We start from the raw sequence: 13,904 nt of genomic DNA, 5'->3' as shown, positions 1-13,904 counted from the left end.
CATGGGAGCTGAAGTTCTCCGCGGTTGCTTTGCTTCCGACAAGGTAGGAGTGGACTAGGAACATTCATACAGTGACACACACTCATTCTTGCACACCAAATCAAATGGACTAGATTTCGTCTCCAGAAACGAGTCAAGCCAAACTTTGCACAGTGAAGATTCCCTACTGTACCATTTTATTTGTATTGGTGAATTATTGTCCAAACATTGACTAATTAGGCTCAAAAGATTCGTCTCGTAAAGTTAAAGCAAACTGTGTAATTAGTTTTTAATTTTATCTACATTTAATACTCCATGCATATACCGTAAGTTTAATGTGACGAGGAATCTTTTTTTATATAATGTACTTTTCAGGAGTCTGTAAACAAGGGCAAAGGGAAAACAACACTACTAGTATCAGTTAGCTACTAGGAGTAGCAGGTTGGGCAAACAGAGCGTCTAAGAAGGAAACTATCTATAAGTAGGAATAGCTAGCTAGGAACAAGAACAACAAACTGTGCCTTACGAGTTACTCCGCGTGCACACATCTCATCTAATAAAAAATCCAAATGTAAACGTAAAACTAGGAAACGAGCAGTAAATTTAATCTTGGCCATTGCATTTTCTGTGGCTTTACTACGTGGCCGGCATGCAGTCACGAGGGGGGAAAAAACTTGCACTAACGACTGGCAGTTGCACGCACCCGGCGAGCACGGTTACGACTTACAGCTACTACTACACACAGATAGTCACGGGGAGGGGGTGGCGCTGGTCATCCCCCGTGACATCGCCGCGAGCACCGTCTCCGCGGTGAGCTGCTCGGGCCCGGCCGACCGCAGCACGAGTGTGTGCGTCACGGCGTCGTCCGCCACCGCCACGTCCGACGCCGCCACGCTCAGCTGGGCGTCCCTGATGGCGTGGAACACCCGTGGAGACCGGGTGCGCGTACAGGGGCGTCGTCACGCGCAGCACCACCTCGTCCTGCATTGCCTTCACCTCCACGGCGGGGCTCTCCGCGCGCGCCGCCGAGCAGCCGCCGCCGCGGAGCCGGTCCTCCAGCTCCTGGATGTACGCGATGGCGTCGCTGAGCAACGACGCCTTGTCCATCTTGGAAATCTTGGGGACCACGGCGCGCAGGGCGTAGAACCGCTGGTTCAGCTTCTCCCGCCGCTGCCGCTCCGCCTCCACGTGGTTCAGTGGCTCCTCCCGCCCGTTCGCCGGCTTCCGCCCGCGCTTCCGCGGCCTCCGCTCCTCGCCACCGGCGGCCTGCTCGGGCTTTCCCGGCGGCTTGGTAAAGTCTATGCTCCTGGTGGGGGGCTCCGGAGCCTTGGGTCTCGCGGCGGCGGCTTCATTGGACGCCGTGGCTTGAGCGCCGAGCTGTGGAGCCCAATTGTCGCCGCTGCGCGGGGTTCGGCCGCTGGGGGAGAGGTCCTTGCCGAAGATTCTCATGCATTCCTCGCGTGCCGGGGGCGGCGCAACAGCGAGGGCGGTCTGGATTGCGCGCACTGTCTCGGGAGTCTCGCGGACGGGCACGACGGAGCCCAGCTCGAGGACGCCGCCCTTGCACGGGAGGAAGACGACGGTGTGGAGCCCCGCGGACTGGGCGAGCGACGCCCGGACGTACCACCCGGGCGCAGCCGCCTCGCCGCCGGCGCCGGGTCCGCGCGGGTGCGGGTCCACGGTGGCCCACGCGTGGCGGCCGGACGCGAGCGCGTGCCCCGGCCCGCCCGCGCCCTCCGGGAAGGAGAAGTACATGGACGCCAGGAAGTACATCTCGGCGGCGGTGACCCGGTCGAGGCGGAGCGCGTAGTCGGCTCCCTCGTCGTCCCCGCCGCCGTAGAGCGCGTGCAGCCGCAGCAGCGCGCGCTTCCGCGCCACGCTCCGCTCCGCCGCGTCGTCGTCGTGCGGGGCCGGGGCGCCGCCGCCGTCGCGGCAGTGGCCGTCGCCCCATCCGAGCACGGCGCGGCCGGCGCCGGCGCCGCCGCGGGACTCCTGCCAGAAGATGCCGTGCGTCCACACCCCGCCCCGCTCGACGAGGTCCTGCAGGCGCGCCTGGAGCTCGGGGTGCGACGACGCCGCGGGCCCGTCCAGGTGCGGCGGCGTGGTGGCCAGGTGGTGCGCCGCGTCCCGCCCCAGCACCGCCGCGAACAGCGCGGCGTCCGTCTCCGACCACGCCATGCTGTGTGCTGCTGCCGCCTAATGCCTTGCTTCGCGCCCACTGCTGTCTGCTACGCTGTGCCCTGGTCCGACAGTTTAGCCCGTCTCGGCGGCTCCTCTGTGGTCTGTGCTCACCGAGAAAACGCGTGCGTGAGCGTAAGCGTGACAGGTCTGACACAGTTCTTACTCCCCTCTTGGTTGGGTTCTGCGGCTCGCGCGTTTTATACGCGGAGCTGAGGACGGGGCGGCAGATCACGGGAGGTGGTCGCGAATGATGACTTTGGTGTCGCCGCGCTACTCGCTCTGCGATTTGTGAGCGTGATACGAGGTGAGGTGTGAGACGCGAGCGAGGCCGGCCTCGTTAAAAAACGAGGCGGGTATGTACGGAAGGGGGACGTGGGCCAGGGGGTGGGTTCGCTGCACCGGGACCCGGGAAAAGTTGGAGCGACGCGCTGCCGCATGTGAATCATGCTGGCCCTTGTTGTTGGCTGCAGTTTGCAGAGAGGGAAAGGCCGATGCCCGATGGAGGGAGGAATTGAACGTGGATGTTCTGTTCGACTCGCCGCCGTTGTGGGGCGCTCAGGATGCAGTGGCCGGCGTCAGAAGTTGGAGAGGGCGTGTGCGTGGGCGCAGGCGCAGCGCGCGTGCCACAGTACTCGCTCCTATTCAAGTCAGCAGCGTGGGCCGCGGTGATCAGGGTGTGTGCCGCGGTGATCAGGGTGTGTTTAGTTCACGAAATAAAAATTTTTGGACGTCACATCAGATATTTTGTAAATGTTGGAAGAGGTTTTCGGATACTAATAAAAAAACTAATTACATAACTCGTCTGGAAACTGCGAGACGAATTTACTAAGCCTAATTAATCCATCATTAGCGCAGGTTGGTTACTGTAGAACTTATGGCTAATCATGGCCTAATTAGGATTAAAACATTCGTCTCGCGATTTCCAACTAAACTGTATAATTAGTTTTTTCGTCTATATTTAATACTCTATATATGTGTTATAAGATTCGATGTGACACTTTCGATAAAAATTTTTAAACTAAACATGGCCTTACCGCCGAGTGCCGAGTGCGTGCTAGTAGCAGCATGCTGCGCAGGCATCCGGCAAAATGCATTTTGTAGCTCCGCGTGGCCATGGCCATCTATTGCTCCCTGAGAACTGAACCTCGTATTCGTGCCTAATAAATCTATGGCTAGTTAGTGGGTGAGGTACAAACGGCATGACATGCGGCGTGTTCGCCGGTTGGTTTCTGACCTGGTTTAGACTGGCTGATGCTGATTTGTTGTGAGAGAAAAATACTATTAACTATTTAAATAAGCCTGACCGAAACCAACCCATGATCAGGTGATGAACTGGAGCTAGACACGAGAGCACGCGGACAGCATTGAAACCGAATCGACCAAACAATGCTTTGAAAGGAACCTCGAACCGTTTTTCACCCCGTTCGCTGGTTGGTTTCAGCCAGCCCAAACCAGCCAACCAACAGTGTTTTTCTCTCACAATAAATCAGCACCAGTCAGCTCAAACCAGCCCAGAAACCAACCAACGAACAGGCCGTTTATTCCAGAGACCAGAGAGAATGCCAACGACAGGACAGGAGTCCATCCTGGCGCCTAAACGGTTTCATAGCTAGCCGTGTAGTTCTTCTCGTTCTCGCTTTCTGATAAATCAAATATTTTTAACTCTGACTAAATATAAAAAAATAATATGATTATTTACGGTACATAATTAGGTCTGGTTCGTTTCTCTTATAATCTGTCTTTTTAGATTATTTTTTCAGCTGAAACAGTGTTTTTCTCTTACAACAAATCAGCCGGAACAGTGTTTCGCTTTTTTTCAGCGAAACGAACGGGGCCTTAGTATCATTAGATAGATCGTTGATCATAGTAAACTTATTTAGAGATACAAATGTTGTTAATATTTTCTATAAATATAATCAAGTTTTAAAAAATTTAATCGGCACGGATATCATAGCGACACTTGCATCCCCAATAGTCAACGGACTTGTACAAGTCGCTAGTGACACGGAAGGAGAGCAAATAAGTGCATGTTTAGTTTCAGAAAGTTAGAATTTGGGGTTACTGTAGCACTTTCGTTTTTATTTGACAATTAGTGTTCAATCATGGACTAATTAGGCTCAAAACGTTCGTCTCGCAATTTCTCACCAAATTGTGCAATTAGTTTTTTTTTGTCTACATTTAATGCTCCATACACGGGCCGCAAACATTCGATGTGATAGATACTGTAGCACTTTTTAAAAATTTAGGGTGGAACTAAACAAGACCTAAAAATAAAAGAAAACGCTAAGGTACATGTCAGGAAAGAAATGGGGCCATGGAGTCAGAGACGGTGGATTTCTTGGACAGAGTGCGAGCTTGCTGCTCAAGTCCTTGCTAGCGAGTGTGTTTTTAGCCTTTTTTCTGATCTGTACAAAATAAAATACAATTTGTGCTGGCTATTTGAATTTTTATTGGAGACGCTCTTATTTTGGGATTGAGGGAGGAGGTCCAAGTGAAATTTGACCAACCCAACATTACAGTTCAGATTGAAGCAAAGCCGTAATAGTGGATCCACATTCGCTTATTGATTTCAGTCAGTTAATATTATTTTTCTCTCACAATAAATCAACACTAATTGAACTTATCAGTCTAAAAACCAACTAACAAATAGGCCGCTAGTTGTTTTGCGGGTGCAGCCTGCTCAAGTAATGAGCGAATTATAAGAAGGTTTGTGTTAATGGCCCATCACGCTTGCCCGGTTGTTGACCATGGACCACACAGTTCTGCTGCATGCGGCATCATTGCTTTGCTGAGCACAGCCGGGTGACGCCCAGTCGCCCACGTACTCTTCCGGGGTGATTGGTAAGGGGGAGCTGGGATGGAGAGCTGATGTACAACGGTGAGATGCATGTTTAAATTATACATTTAGTTATGTTTTGTTGTTTTTATTGTTGGTTTAGTACAAGATGAGATCTTATTTGGTTGCATGTATGGATGAGGGTTTTAAATGTATGATACATGTGCCTCTGTATCATGGGTGCATCACGTCGTCCTGTATCATGAGGGAAGTGAAAATCAAAAAGACAGATCCATACGAACGAAGAGATAAAGATGAATGAGACGGAAAAAAAAGAGGTGGACATCAAACACGGCCAAGTACACCGAGCGGTGCTGGGATGCTGCTATGTTTTTGACAGACACGCCTGCAACGAACGAACGAGCGAGCTGAGGGGGCCCGCGTGGCATGGCCGGCGCGGCACGCTCGGGCGGGCCAGGCAGGCATCATCGCTGCCGCCGTTCTGGGAACGAGAAGTCCAAGCCTCAAGCGCCCCCGCGTACGGCGACTCGTGCACGTCCTCGATCGGCGTCCGCCGTCCGCCAATGAGGATACGATGGGGCGGACCTGACCTGACCAGATGATGGTAAACCCGTGCATGTGTCTTGCTTTCGCACGCAGCTTTTGCACCCGCGCGATGGCGCGCGCTGGGGTTCGATTCAATTCAACCTTTAATTTGCGACTGGCGGACTGCGGTAGGTACTAGGTCCGGCCTCCTCGCTCAGATCTGAGCTCAGATCCGTGGACTTGAATCTTTGATCATGGCTTGCTCCGAGAGATTGTCCTCGTCTCCAGTGATCCGTACGTACCAAGATTATTTCTGCACCTAGGTGATATATACTCAAAAGAATGTAACTACAGGTTACATGCCAATAAAAGTGGTTCACGTTTGACCAAATTTCTAATGAATATTATTCACATTTACAGCTCTAAAATAATTTATTATGAAAACACATTTTGTAATCAATCCAATGATATTTATTTGATATGATAAATATTAATACCTTTTTATCTATAATTGTTCGACTCTCGCTGTTCTTGTGGAATCAGTCAAGAAATCAGATTAATTAGCCTGTCCTAAACGTGATACGGACTTGCTAGTGCCTGGATGTCCGATCTAAGGCGCTAGCATCAGACGGCGCCTGCGTAGCGATTGAGCGAGCGCCTCAGCAGCATCGGACTTGCGAGCCTGCGCCCCAGCAGCGGGCCCGCGTCGCCAGACCGCGCGGGGACCCGCTTGCACCCCCTCCCGCTTCCCACGCGCATCCAATGAACAAAACACCGATCTACTTTTGAAATATTCAGATGCGACACTTCGAACATACAAAAGAAGACAAATAAAACACTTGAAACATGTGTCTCAAACACTTGCAAAAATACTTTAAAACCATTGCAAACATGCGCAACATCTAGATATAAACACTTCCAACATGTGTGACACATGCAACATTCATATAAATACACTTGCAACATGCGTCTGAAAAACAGATTAAAAATTAGTAACAAACGCTAACATAGCAACATATGCAACATTCGTATGAAACACTTGAAACATAGGCCTGCAACATGTTTAAAAACGCCCAAAACACTGCGTGGCCGACGGCCACGACCTACCTAGTGAGGAACTACAGTGGCGTAGGCCTCCCCTTCTTGCCAACGGCGCGAGGTGGATGGGGGCGCAGGTGCAGGTGCAGGCCTCCCCTGCCTCCCTTATCATGACGAGCGAGTGGATGGGGGCGCGATGCGGGCGCGCGGGAAGAGGCCGGTTGCGGCGGCGCCGCGCTGGAGAAGGCCGCACGGGGCGGCCCTGCGATGGAGAAGGCGAGTGGCACAATTTTTTTTCTCTCTGAGAAATCGTGTGAAGCTCTGAAGCGCGTGGAGCGGGGTGAGACGAGCGACGTCCGAGCGGACGGACGCTCGCTTCCCAGCATTACCGAACGTGACATATGTAAAAAAAAGATGCGGGTGTGTATCTTTAAGCCTTCGTTTAATTAGCGTACAGTTTCTTTCTTGACGTTGACATGAAAAAATCGTTTGGGACTATCCTCACGAGACAGCAATAGGCACCTGCTGCGGATTTACAACACCATAGACACATCGCTGTAGATAATCATATCATCTACCACGAAAAAGAAGTGTCGTTACTTCACTTGTTCACAATCCTTTTTAAGCATCAGTTCTATGAAGTTTTTTTTTTACCATCGTGTTGAAATCTAATTGTTTGTATGCACTAACCTTCATCTTCTTATAACACATTCATCTGAACCTTGGTACTTCTCAACCACTACGTTGCTAAAGTCACCCAAATAAATATTCAAATGGGTTGCTTATCACGGCTTGGTATTCATGGCCTGGTATGAGAGCAGCGATTTCACTAGGCTCCACACGTCACGGTAGTGCTTACGAGCCGCACTGTGTCTGACCAAGAGCTCGATGCTCGGCGTAGGCATGTCACGCCATCTATTTTCCAGGTCATGCCAGCCCAAAAAGGTGCGTCAAGTGGTGGGACTTCGGGCCCAAGACAAGCCAAGATAGGTGAAGACGAGAGGGAGAGGCACTAGATCTCAGGGAGAATCAGAACGAAAGTGGAGAAGCTTGTGTGGGGTCAATGAAGGCGGCACAGTTCTCCATGCCCACCCCCATGGTCATGGATTTAGGGGCTAGGGTTGGGCCTAGCTACCATAATAATCCACGGTAAGGAGGCGTGTTGGTCGCCATAATTTTGGTGGACAAGACTGAGGCAACGAATGATCTTCAAAGCTCACAATGGGCGGCGAAGGTGACGACTTGGGTTCAACACTTCAACCATATGGCTTAATTTTCTAAGAGCCCGTTTGGAGGGGCTTCTCCCAGCTCCGGCTCTGGCACTGTAGCACGACTGTGGTGGAGCCGGGGGAAGCTCCAAATGTGCTGCTCCTCCGGCTCCTCTTCTTTCTAGTTTATTTTTGGAGGAGCCGGAGCTGTTTTTTGTTGTGCTACAGTAAAAACCAGTGTTGCGCAGTGTCTTAGGAGTAGGAGCCGGAGCACCAAGAGCCGCACCAAACGGGCTCTATGCTTGATCATAACGAGGCGCCTCGAGTTGAGTAGAGGCCGTAAAGACATTTTCTCCAAGACCAAACCACATGTTAGATGGTGACGGAATTGACTAGAGAGGGAGGCAAGGGATGGCGACAATGTGTCGAATGGGTCATAAACACACACACACACACACACACACAGAGAGAGAGAGAGAGGAGTGAAGGCATGCACACCTTCATTTGGCAACTCATACTGGTCATGCTTAAAGGGGGTTGTGGGCTAGTAGTGAGCTAGGGTTTGGTCGAGGTTGGGACAACCAGAACATAAATAAACTATTTTAACCCAAATTTTCCCATAATGTTTTATTCTACAAAATATTGAATTTGATTCTATTTTGTGAAATTATTTTTAGAGATTAGTACTTGTCACAAGTTGTAAAATAATTTGACTTGTTTCAAGTTGTCTTCCATTTTTAATTCCCCAAAACAAAATCCTATTTATTAAGAGTCTTAGTTACCAGGGATTGTTTTGTGGGTTTGCTTTAAGCCCTAGGGTGTGTGTTTGCTTGAGACCTATGAATAATGTATATTACACAAATAAACCAATCTTGTAGTTCTGCTTGAAACGATTTTTAGGCAACAAACTAGCCAAAGTGACATATTCAATCTAGAGTTAAATGCACCAGAGATCCATTAACTTGTGAGGATGTTTCAGTTAGGTCCATCAACTTTCAAAGTGACTTTTTGGGTCCATAAACTTTAATGTTGTATCACTTAGATCCACATCTCTCCACGTAGACTTCTCGTGCTGACGTGGCCTGCTGACTTGTCGTTCAGAAGCAACTGTTCGTTTCGTCAAACACGCACGCAAGCAGGTGCCGCGGCCACATGGGCGTGCGAGCGGCCGGCTGCCCCCATCCACCGACTCCTCCCCGCGGCACCTGCGCTCCTGCGGCGCGGATGAGGCGGCGGCCTCGGCCATGGCCGCACGGTCATCCTGCGAGCGCGCGGTCCGTCATCGTCAGCAGGCGGAGGGGCGGCGGCGTGTCCTCCTCCTCCTCCTGGTCCCGATCGTCCCGGCGGCACATGCGGCTGCCGATGATCAGCTGGAGCGCCACCGAGGAGGTCAGCCTGCGCTCGCATGTCAGATCGTTCGCCTAACAGGAAATGGGTGAACGACCGTGGGATTGGATTTGGGATCTCAGACACGGTCTCCACACAAACGCCAAGTCCATGCACTAATCCACCATATCCACAAGCCCATGGACAAGCTCCCAGTAGACCACCCAATTGGACCAACCGCACGGCCGGCCTCTTCCCGCCGCTAGTCGCTGCAAGCGCAACGTCCATGCACGTCCCCACGCCCCACCTCCTCCCCGCGATGCCCAAGCCGCACTACCATGCCGCGCTCTGCTTCACCGTGTCCGCGTCTGCCGCGCCGGCGAGCCCCACGGCCGCCCGTAGGGCCGTCATTGTTGGCGGCGGGCTCGCGGGCCTCGCCGCGGCGACGCACCTGACGTCGCTCTCCGTGTCGTTCACGCTCGTCGAGGCCTCGGACTGCCTCGGCGGCCACGTCGCCACCGACGTGGTGGACGGGTACCACCTCGATAGGGGCTTCCAGATCTTCCTCACCGCGTACCCGGAGTGCCGGCGCCTCCTCGACTTCCCGGCGCTCAGGCTCCGGCCGTTCTATCCCGGTGCGCTCATCTTCGTCGGCGCCGGGGAGCCGTTCTACCTGCTCTCCGACCCGTTCCACCTCCCGATGCGTTCCCTCTCCACGGTGTTCTCCCCCGTGGGCACCCTCTCCGACAAGGTCCTCATCGGGCTCGCGCGCCTCCACACGGCCGCCACCCCGGACGACGTCATCCTCTCGGCGCCGGAGACGACCACGGGGGAGCACCTGACGCAGCTCGGGTTCTCGTCCTTCATCGTGGAGCGGTTCCTGCGGCCGTTCCTCGCCGGGATATTCTTCGACCCGGCGCTCGACACGTCGTCCCGCCTCTTCGAGCTCGTGTTCAAGCGCCTCGCCCTCGGCGACAACGCCCTGCCGGAGGACGGTATGGGCGCCATCACAGAGCAGCTCGCGGCTCGCCTCCCCGTGGGCTCCGTCCGCCTCAACACCCGCGCCGTCGCCATCGACCAGTCCGGTGTGACGCTGGACACCGGCGAAACCATCCCCGGCGACCTCGGCATCATCGTCGCTGTCAAGCAGCCACAGGCCGAGAAGCTCCTGCCGCAGCTATCGACTCGAGAAAAGGCCAAGAAATCGGAGAGGAGCACCGTGTGCCTCTACTTCTCCACCTACCAGGCGCCGGTCCAGGACCCCATTCTGCTGCTCAACGGCTCGGGCAATGGGATCGTGAACAACATGTTCTTCGCCACCAACGTGGCGCCGTCGTACGCGCCGGCGGGCAAGGTGCTGGTGTCCGTGTCCCTCGTCGGCTCGTTCGCCGACAGGGAGGACGCCGATCTGGCCGACGAAGTGATCCGTGAGCTCGGCGGGTGGTTCAGCCCTGGAGAGGTCGCGTCGTGGACGCACTTGAGGACGTATCGCATCGGGTTCGCGCAGCCGGACCAGACGCCGCCCACGACACCGGCGGGGAGGGACCGAGAGTGGGTGAAGGATTGTACGTGTGCGGCGACCACTGGTGCTCGGCCACGTTCGACGGCGCGCTCGTGTCCGGAAGGAGGGCGGCCGAGGCTCTGGCCAAGGACCGGGGACTATGAGCCTGTGTTTGAGTTGGTTTGTGCTGCACTGCAGTGGAAAGAAAATTCATCTCGCATGACGAACGAGTATTTTTTGAGTGACTAGTACATGTGGCTGTCGCTGTGGCTGTCGATGACGTGCAACCGAGAAAGAAGGCGAACGCTCCGGCGCCGGCAAAGCCGGCGACATCGTCCGCGCGCTCGAGGCTGGGTGTCATACTGCTCGACCAGGGCTTGTTCACCGTGTACAAGCGCCTCTTCGTCCTGTGCGTCGCGCTGAACGCGGTGGGCCTCGTGCTCGCCGTGACGGGACACTTTCCTTACGCCAGGGCGCATGCCGCCGTCTTCGCCATGGGCAACATTCTGGCGCTGACGCTGTGCCGCTCCGAGGTGGTGCTCCGGGTCGTGTTCTGGCTCGCCGTCGCGCTCTTCGGCCGCCCGTGGGTGCCAGTCGTCGTCAAGACCGGAGTGACCGCGATCCTGCAGTCTCTAGGCGGAGTGCACAGTGGCTGCGGCGTGTCGTCGCTGGCGTGGCTGGTGTACGCGCTGGTGCAGGCGCTCCAGCACCGCGACGTGACGCCACGAGACGTGTACGCGCTGGTGCAGGCGCTCCAGCACAGGGCATAGAAGAGCACGCCACCGACGTGCATGCATGCATGCACATGCATGCGTGTGTGCGGCGTCCACCTGGATCCAGAAGGACATGTCAGCAGACCACGTCAGCATGAGAAGCTCGCGTGGCGGGATATGGACCTAAGTGATACGGCATATAAAGTTTATGGACCCAAAAAGCCACTTTTGAAGTTGATGGACCTAACCGAAACCTCGTCATAAGTTAATGGACCTTTGGTGCATTTAACTCTTCAATCTAATATAGAGCATTTTGACAACTTTGTTGTCTCTAGAAAGTTCTAAGTTCTTGCTTATGTCATGATCACAGTATTGTGGAAAACTAGATTTACCTATCCCATGTCAAGCTTGGCCATGACTTAATTTGGAGCTTGAGGCTCGTATATATGGCATTGTTAATGAGGTAGTGTAATTTTGTCTCGCGTGCCATGCCATGATCTGATTCTGTGATTTTCTCTCTAGTCCCCCCCTAGAGTCATCAGAGGCCGGTGCGCTTACCATGGCAATTTGGCAATGGCAAGGTGCATGCACGCGCACCTCGTCCCCGCAGCCATGGTACCGCGGTCCGGCAGGTCCCCAGGAACGAAGCTGGAGGCGCAATACAATACCACATGTGCCACTTTGCGGTTGGAGACGTTGGACACGTGAGGCATTCCGGGGCATTGGTGCACTGCATCCAGTCACGAAACGATGCAAATCGGAGGCGGATGGATGGACGTACGGCAGCGCATGACATGAGTGAGAGGAAGAAGAACCCCCGGCGGCCCGCGCGCGTACGTGCTAGGCCTCCAGAAACCGACGCCGCGTGCGCAATCGCCCCTATTCGACCCGACAGCGCTGCGTGCGCAGTCGCAATCGTCCCTATTCGGTGCACTGAGATCAACAATACCCGCGGCCGTCCGGCCCTGACCGGTGACCGGAGGCCTTTGTACACTCGCGCACGCGGGCGTTGGAGGCGCACACCGGCCGGCGGCCAACAGCCAGTGAGTGGGACGTACTACAGCTGTGTCGCTGTTACAAGCATTTGGGCTAGCTCTCTCCACCACGTATTTAGACTTTAGAGGGTGACATAAGTGATAGACTCATTGAATGGTTGCAGGATGATCTCTCTGAGACTGAGAGTGATATCCTTGCACATTCCAAAAAGAGAGGGAAGTTATCTAAGAGAAAGTTAAAAATATCTCTAATTAACAAGAAATCCAATCAAGCTCAGGAAGTTTCTGGCTTGAGACATAGGGGTAATGGTGGTAAAGTTGGCCTCCAAACCCCAAGACAGAAAAAGAAAAAAAGTTAAAAAATGACAATACAAGGCTTAATATGGAATTGTAGGGCCTAAAAAAAAGGGGTCTCTACTTATCGAAAAAATCTTATTTTGCAGTATGGGTTTGATTTTATTGGTTTGCAGGAAACCATGATTGAAAACTGTGAAACCTCTCTGATTAGAAAATTTGATACTCACGAGGACTACCTTTGGGAATGGATCCCTTCCAAAGGTAGGCCTGGTGGGATCTTGGTTGGTATTAACTTGCACAAGTATGATGTGGGGTCTTTCAAAAAACGAGATTACATGATTCAATTGAATCTCTGGGACAAGGAAAACAAATTTAAATGGAACATCTTGGTAGTATATGGTGCTGCCCAAGAGGAGCACAAGTGTGAGTTTTTGTGTGAGTTATCTAGATTATGTGATTCTAATGTTGATCCCATCTTAATTGGGGGGGGGGGGGGGGGGGGGGGGTTGATTTTAACATATTTCGATATGCAAATGAAATAACTCCAAATAGGGGAGTGCATCGATATTCGAGTATTTTCAATTCTATCATTCATTTCTTCGAATTAAGAGAGTTGGTCATGAATGGCGGTTTATATACTTGGTCTAATAATTAGGAACCCCCCTACATTAGAAAAACTTGACCGTATTCTGGTGTAAAAAAATTGGGAAGATGCCTTTCCTCTTGCTGTAGTGCAGAAACTACCTAGGGAGGTATCCGACCACAACCCCCTAATTATCTCTACTAGGTTACCAAGGAATACCACTAATATTCAGTTCAAATTTGACTTGAATTGGCTAAATAGCTCTGAATTCCTTCCTCTAGTTGAGAAAATTTGGCACAAACCCAGTAGGGCTAAATCTGCCCTAGATAGGGTCCAACAGAAGTTGAAATTATTCAAGCAGCATTTCAAAGGTTGGGGATTTAATCAGCAAGGGGAATTTAGAAAGTTAAGAAAAAGAACTTCAAACAGAGCTGATTGAGTTAGAAGAATTAGAAGAGAAAGAAGAACTTTCCAGGGATCAGATCCTGAGAAAACATTGGGTCTTGAGTGAGAATTTCAAATTATTAGAACAAGAAGAAATCTACTGGTTCCAGCGAAGCCATGAGACTTGGCTTCTGAAAGGGGATTGCAACACTGAGTATCTTCATAGATGTACAAATGGTAGAAAAAGAAAAAACACTATAATATCTCTTGAAAATGATGGTATATGTATTGAGGATGATGAAAATCTCCCGAAGCATGCTTCTGAGTACTACTCTGAACTTTTTGGACCAGTGCCCCAATATGATATTCATCTAGAC

General features: G+C 52.4%; 2 pseudogenes; one reads left to right on the top strand and one right to left on the bottom strand.

The window, feature by feature from the left end:
- Positions 1-371: 371 nt before the first annotated feature.
- On the bottom strand, positions 372-2,287 carry LOC136458815 (transcription factor MTB2-like; annotated as a pseudogene).
- Positions 2,288-9,340: 7,053 nt separating this feature from the next.
- On the top strand, positions 9,341-10,816 carry LOC136460920 (uncharacterized; annotated as a pseudogene).
- The last annotated feature ends 3,088 nt before the right edge of the window (positions 10,817-13,904 follow it).

The sequence above is a fragment of the Miscanthus floridulus genome, chromosome 6 (assembly GCF_019320115.1).
Source record: "Miscanthus floridulus cultivar M001 chromosome 6, ASM1932011v1, whole genome shotgun sequence".
Classification (NCBI taxonomy): domain Eukaryota; kingdom Viridiplantae; phylum Streptophyta; class Magnoliopsida; order Poales; family Poaceae; genus Miscanthus; species Miscanthus floridulus.
The sequence above is the reverse complement of the archived record's forward strand: the minus strand, read 5'-3'. Positions and strand labels throughout refer to the sequence as shown.